This window comes from Myxine glutinosa, chromosome 1 (assembly GCF_964187855.1).
Source record: "Myxine glutinosa chromosome 1, kmMyxGlut1.1, whole genome shotgun sequence".
NCBI lineage: Eukaryota > Metazoa > Chordata > Myxini > Myxiniformes > Myxinidae > Myxine > Myxine glutinosa.
Genome location: NC_136261.1, coordinates 73482708 through 73488707, shown reverse-complemented (window position 1 = coordinate 73488707; position 6000 = coordinate 73482708).

Genomic DNA, 6000 nt, shown 5'->3' with positions numbered 1-6000 from the left:
GACGTTTCATAGCTGTTTCAAAGACGTTTAATTCATATCGCACAAAATCGACACAAAACACGATCACACAAAAGGTGAAAAAACGCAATCACTTTTCGCTCTGAATTACGTGCAAACGTGTGACGGAAATCACCATCGCCCAGCATAGAGTGCCAACCAAGATGGCGCCCGGTAGCTGCATCTCCACCGATGTGGTGTGAATGGCAATGGTCATTGATTCGATATATTTTCCGTTCAATGGTCTGGCGGCGGGGGTGGAACATCACGTGATTGCTCTGAGCGAATCAGCGAGCTGCTCTGGCACATGCTGAGATTCCGTGTATAATGTTCTTCGCTGAAATGCGCTGAGGTAAATATGAATAAAAAATATGGATCTCGTCAAATATTTTTAGGTAGGCCATGTCCTTCCCAGGCTTAATGGCCATGTCTGTGCCAAATATCAAGTATGTGAGCCTCTCCGTTTAGGAGTCTATCGGTAACATTACACACACACACACACACACACACACACACACACACACACACACACACACACACACACACACACACACACACACACACACACACACACACACAGACACACACACACACACAGACACACACACACACACACACACACACACACACACACACACAGTTTTTTTTTTTTTTTTTTTTTTTTTTTTGTATACAAGATCGAGGCTCGTGAAAGAGCGAACATTAATCACACAGAAAGACAAACAGACACACAAAACAAATAACATCGGGAGCGGTAGACAAGATGGGGAGAGAGGGGGAAGGACACAAACACAACATTTGAGAGCAGGGACCGAGAGCCATGGAGACATCGAGAGAACTGTGGGAGGGAGAGGGCTTTGGGGGGAAGGCATGGGAAGGGGGAGGGGGTGGGAGAGGTATAAAACGTATGGACACTGCCAAGACTTCCAGGAAAGAAGTTGGAATTTCAAAGAAGGTGGATCTGGGGTGAATTAGTGGGGGTAGAAAAGATCAAGGTTTTGGATGGGGGAAGATAAGAGATGGTGGTGAACAGCTGTTTTGAAGACCTGGAGGGAGGAGTGTGATTGAAGTGAGTGTGGGAGTTTGTTCCAGAGGCGGGAGAAAAGAGGAATGAAAGAGTGAAGGTGAGCAGAGAGCCGAGATTTCGGCAGTTTAACCATCAGAGGGTGGCTGGCAGATCTTGTGCGACCTGTAGGAATATTTGGGGGACAGAGCACAGAGAGAGCTGGGGGAGCAAGGCCGGAGAGGAGTCGGTAGAAGACAGAAAGACCACCTACCTGCCTGCGGTGAGTGAGTGAAAGGCCCTCAGAGATAGCTTCATCGCGGGAGATTCCAATGATTCTGAAAGCTTTGGATTCAACAGCGTGAAGCCGAGCCAGGTGTGAGGCAGGAGCACCAGCCCATAGGGGAGAACAGTATTCCATTGAGCTGCGGATGAAAGCCTTGTATGTGGTGAAGAGCTCAGGTGTGCCTAGGAAGGACTTCGCACGACGGAGGATGCCCAGTCGGCGACTGGCTTTGGAGGCCAGCTTGGAAATGTGGTTTTCCCAAGAAAGATCATGGCAGATGGTGAGACCCAAAAGCTTGAGCGACAGAACTTCTTGGAGAGGATTGTTGAGAAAGTAGATGGGAGGGTTGTCCAGTCGATCTTTTCGGAGAGACATAGTAAGAGTGTGAGATTTGTCAGGATTGAAAGACATGTTCCACATGTTTGACCAGTCTGTGATTTTGTCCAGGTCTTCAGAGAGTGAGAAGGCTGCAGACTGCCGATCTGAGGGAAGAGGAATGGGGCAGCAGAGAGTGGAGTCATCAGCAAAGAGATACAGAGGATTTTCCAGAGAGTCGGAGAGATCATTGATAAAGACCAGAAAAAGCACAGGGCCCAGCACACTGCCTTGGGGAACTCCAGCCTGAACGGGAAGGGGAGATGAGAGAAATCCATTCAGGGCCACACGTTGACTACGACCAGAGAGGAAGTCCGCAAGCCATGCATGGAGATTTCCATGGATACCATAGGAGGAGAGTTTGGTGAGCAGAGCTGGGTGCCAGACCGTATCGAAGGCACGTGATATGTCAAGGGAGACAGCTCTGATTTCCTGTTTGGCATTGAGGACCTCCATCCATTGTTGAGACAGCAGAAGCAGCATGTCCAGAGTAGAGTGACCTGGTCTGAAACCAAATTGATGATCAGAGATCAAGCCATTGGAGAAGAGGAAAGATTTCATATCCGAAGCAATGATGGATTCCATGACTTTGCTGATAATTGGGAGCAGGCTGATTGGTCTGTAGATGCAAGGATCTGTTTTTGCACCTTTTTTGTGTAAAGCGGTAATGTTTGCTGATTTCCAGGATGCTGGCAGATGACCTTGAGCAAAAGATAGGGTGAAAAGAACAGAGAGAGGGTGAGATAGAGCGGCAGAGCAGGATTTTAGGACCCGTGGGCTGATGCCATCTGGTCCAGTTGCAGAATCAGAGTCGAGGTTTGACAAAAACTCCTCCACCTTGTCAGGAGAGAAGGTCACAGAGTCCAGGAGCAGTTTGGTTCGACTGGGAAAGGTGGGAACAGAGAGAGATGGGTTTGGGACTAAGGATTTTGAGGCAAACACAGAGTTGAGGCATTCGGCTTTGTCACGTGCGATGTCAACTGTGTGGCCATTTGAGGTAAGGGAGGGGATGGAGGGGGAACAAACACCAGAAACGGATTTGACCAGACGCCACCAGGATTTGGAGGAAGGAGACAGGTTTGAGAGTTCATTCTTGAGTGAGGAGAGATAGTGCTTCCTGGCACTCCTGAGGGTAGACACACACTTGTTCCGAGCTTGGTGGAAGGAACTGAGATTTCCTTCAGTTGGATTAGCCTTCCAAGAGGCAAAGGCAAGTTGTTTCAGGGCAACTGCCTCACCACAAGATTCAGTGTACCATGGACGGGAGGAAGGGTAAGACAACTGAAGGCGAGATGGGATAAATCTATGCATGAGAGAGATCAGTTTGCTTTGGAAGAATTCCCAGGAAGAATTGATGTCAGAGGCAGTGGAGATGGGAGACCAATCCAGACGATTGATGGCTGCTTGAAGACCGTCCCAGTCGGCCTGAGTGAAATGCCAGACTCGTCGACGCTGAGGAGGCTCTCTGAGAATGGCCAGAGAGATGTCCACTTTGACAAGCACATGATCAGAAGAACCGATTGGAGCAGAAGAAGAGCAGCAGACATTAGCAGGGAAGTTAGTCATAACCAAGTCTAGAAGAGAAGATACTCCATTGGCTGAGATCCGGGTCGGGAAATTGACAGATTGTGTCAATCCCAGTGAGTCACAGAAGTCCTTTGCTGAGGTGCCATGGCTGGTGAGAAAGGAACCCACACACAACCAGGTGGCATGATGACAATTGAAGTCACCACATATGAGGAAGAGAGAGTTGGGATGAGTGGATAGAAGTTGGTCCATGTTGTCAGACAGTGAAATGTAGATGGAGTCATCACTGTTTGGGGGACGGTACAGAACACATATGAACAAAAGGTGGGTGCGGAGAGGAAGCCATAGCCAGAGGTACTCCTGGGGGTGAGGAGGAGAGAGGGCAGTGCAAGGAGAGTGAGAAAGAGAGTTTTTGATAAAGATAGCCACCCCACCACCAGGCCGAGGCTCAGGTCTATCATACCGGAGGAGGGAGTAACCAGGAAGAGATATTAAGGAATCAGAGACATCTTGAAGGAGGAAAGTCTCTGTTAAGCAGATCAAGTCTGGATTGTCAGAAGCAACCTGTATGGAGAGATCAGTCAGGTTTGAGCGAAGGCCCCGGATGTTTGAGGTCCATACCGTTAATGAAGAGAGAGGGGGAGCATCGGGTACAGGACAGGGGAGGGGAGGAGTAGGGTAAGATGAAGGATGAGAGGGGGAGGTAGGGAGAGCAGTTGTTAGTGTGTCAGCGATTGCAGAAGAGTTCCAAGAAAGGGAAGGATGAGGAGGATGAAAGGTTTGAAGGTGAAGGGATGAGGCACAGTGAGGAGTTGTTTGAGGGGGGGCAGAGGAAAGAAGAAGGTTGGGGGGGGTGGAGGTATGAGATAGAAGGGAGACGAAGTGGGGAGGAGGCAGCTTTGAGGAGGAGGGGAGAGGAGGGAGAATTGGAGAGGAATGGTATGGGGGGAGATTTGAATGGGAGGGGTTGGGGGGGAGTTTTGAAGGGGAGGAGTGAGGGGGGAGTTTAGGAGGGGAAGGGCAAGGGGGGAGTTCAGGAGTGGAAGGGCAAGGGGGGAGTTCAGGAGTTGAGGGGTAGGGGGAGGGATTTGGATGGGAGGGGCAAGAGGGGAGTTTCGAAAGTGGATGATTAATGAAAGACGAACATTGAAAACAAATTGGGTTTGTTGTGATTTTCAAGTTAGCAATCCGGTTCAGAATGATGGAGGAGGGATGGAATGAATGTGAATTTAGACCATGTAGTGAGGGAGACGTATAAGATATTGAATTTCTTTTTTTTGAGGTGGAATGAGTTGGAGAGGAAATTGAGAAAAGCCTTTTTAATAGGAAGAAAAACAGCGTGTTGTAAAATACCACTGAGTAAAACACTGAAGGGGAAAGGTTATACATATTTAAATAATATTTAAACAGAACCGTGAACAATCTTATGTGCACAAAAATACCAACGGGGGGAGAGCCGAGAGGGACCACCACGAGTCACGTGAAGGGCAAACGGTGGATGGCAAGGAGTTAATGGGGGCGGGGCGAACAGCACACCTGGACAGAAAATACAGGATGAGTCAACAGTACACGTGGAGAAAGGAAAATAAATGTTTTTGGTTTTTTTTTTGTTTGTTTGGTTTTTGGGGGTGGGGGGGGGGGAGGTGGGGATTTAGAACGTTAGACAGAGTATTATGTTCGGGGTAGAAGGGAAAAAAACTAACAGCAAAGCAAAACACGATTAAGATAACAAACACCGACGGGGGTACAACTACAAGGCCGCACACGAGGAGCAGAACACGATTAAATAATTACAAGTTACAGGAAATTCAAACCAAAAGTAACTATAATCAAAACAATAACGCATGGACGATAAAATAACGAGTTGAAATTTGACAATCTATCTGGGGAAATGGGGGAGAAACACGTGGTCGAAGAACGAACGAACGAACGAATAAGAATGAATAAACGAATGAGAACAGAGAAGGAAATGTTTTTTTTTTGGATTTTTTTGAGTTGTGATTTACACAAGGAAGAAGGCTATGGGGTGAAAAGATTGGGAAAACAGAGAACGAAAGTTATTGGATCACAAAAACACGGACCGCTGAGAGAAAAACAAAGCCTCAAGGTTGTACAGTGTTCACTGTACAACTACAAGGCCTCAAAACACGACCCGAATTAACACGATTTTCAATACAGGTATGAAAGATTTGCACCGAAAATCTTCGTCGGGAGACAATATATACACCATAAAATAAATAGTTATAACGAAAATACAAATGGGAACAATTACTTAACTTCGATTTCGATGGATAGCATGGAGAGCTGAGAATAAACGAACCCTCGCCAGCAAGACCGGAAACGGAAGTGATATATATAGATATATATCACTGTGTAACACTGTGTTTTATATATATAGATATATATACTAGTGGGGTCACCCGTGGGAATCCTCCTCTCCACCCTCACGCCTCTCCAATGCCACTCCTCCTCACACTCCTCTCCAATGCCTCCTCACACTCCTCTCCAATGCCTCCTCACACTCCTCTCAAAATACCCCCTCGCACTCCTCTCAAAATACCTCCTCGCACTCCTCTCAAAATACCTCCTCGCACTCCTCTCCAATACCTCCTCGCACCCCTCTCCAATACCTCCTCGCACTCCTCTCCAATACCTCCTCGCACTCCTCTCCAATACCTCCTCGCACTCCTCTCCAATACCTCCTCGCACTCCTCTCCAATACCTCCTCGCACTCCTCTCCAATACCTCCTCGCACTCCTCTCCAATACCTCCTCGCACTCCTCTCCAATACCTCCTCACACTCCTCGCCAAC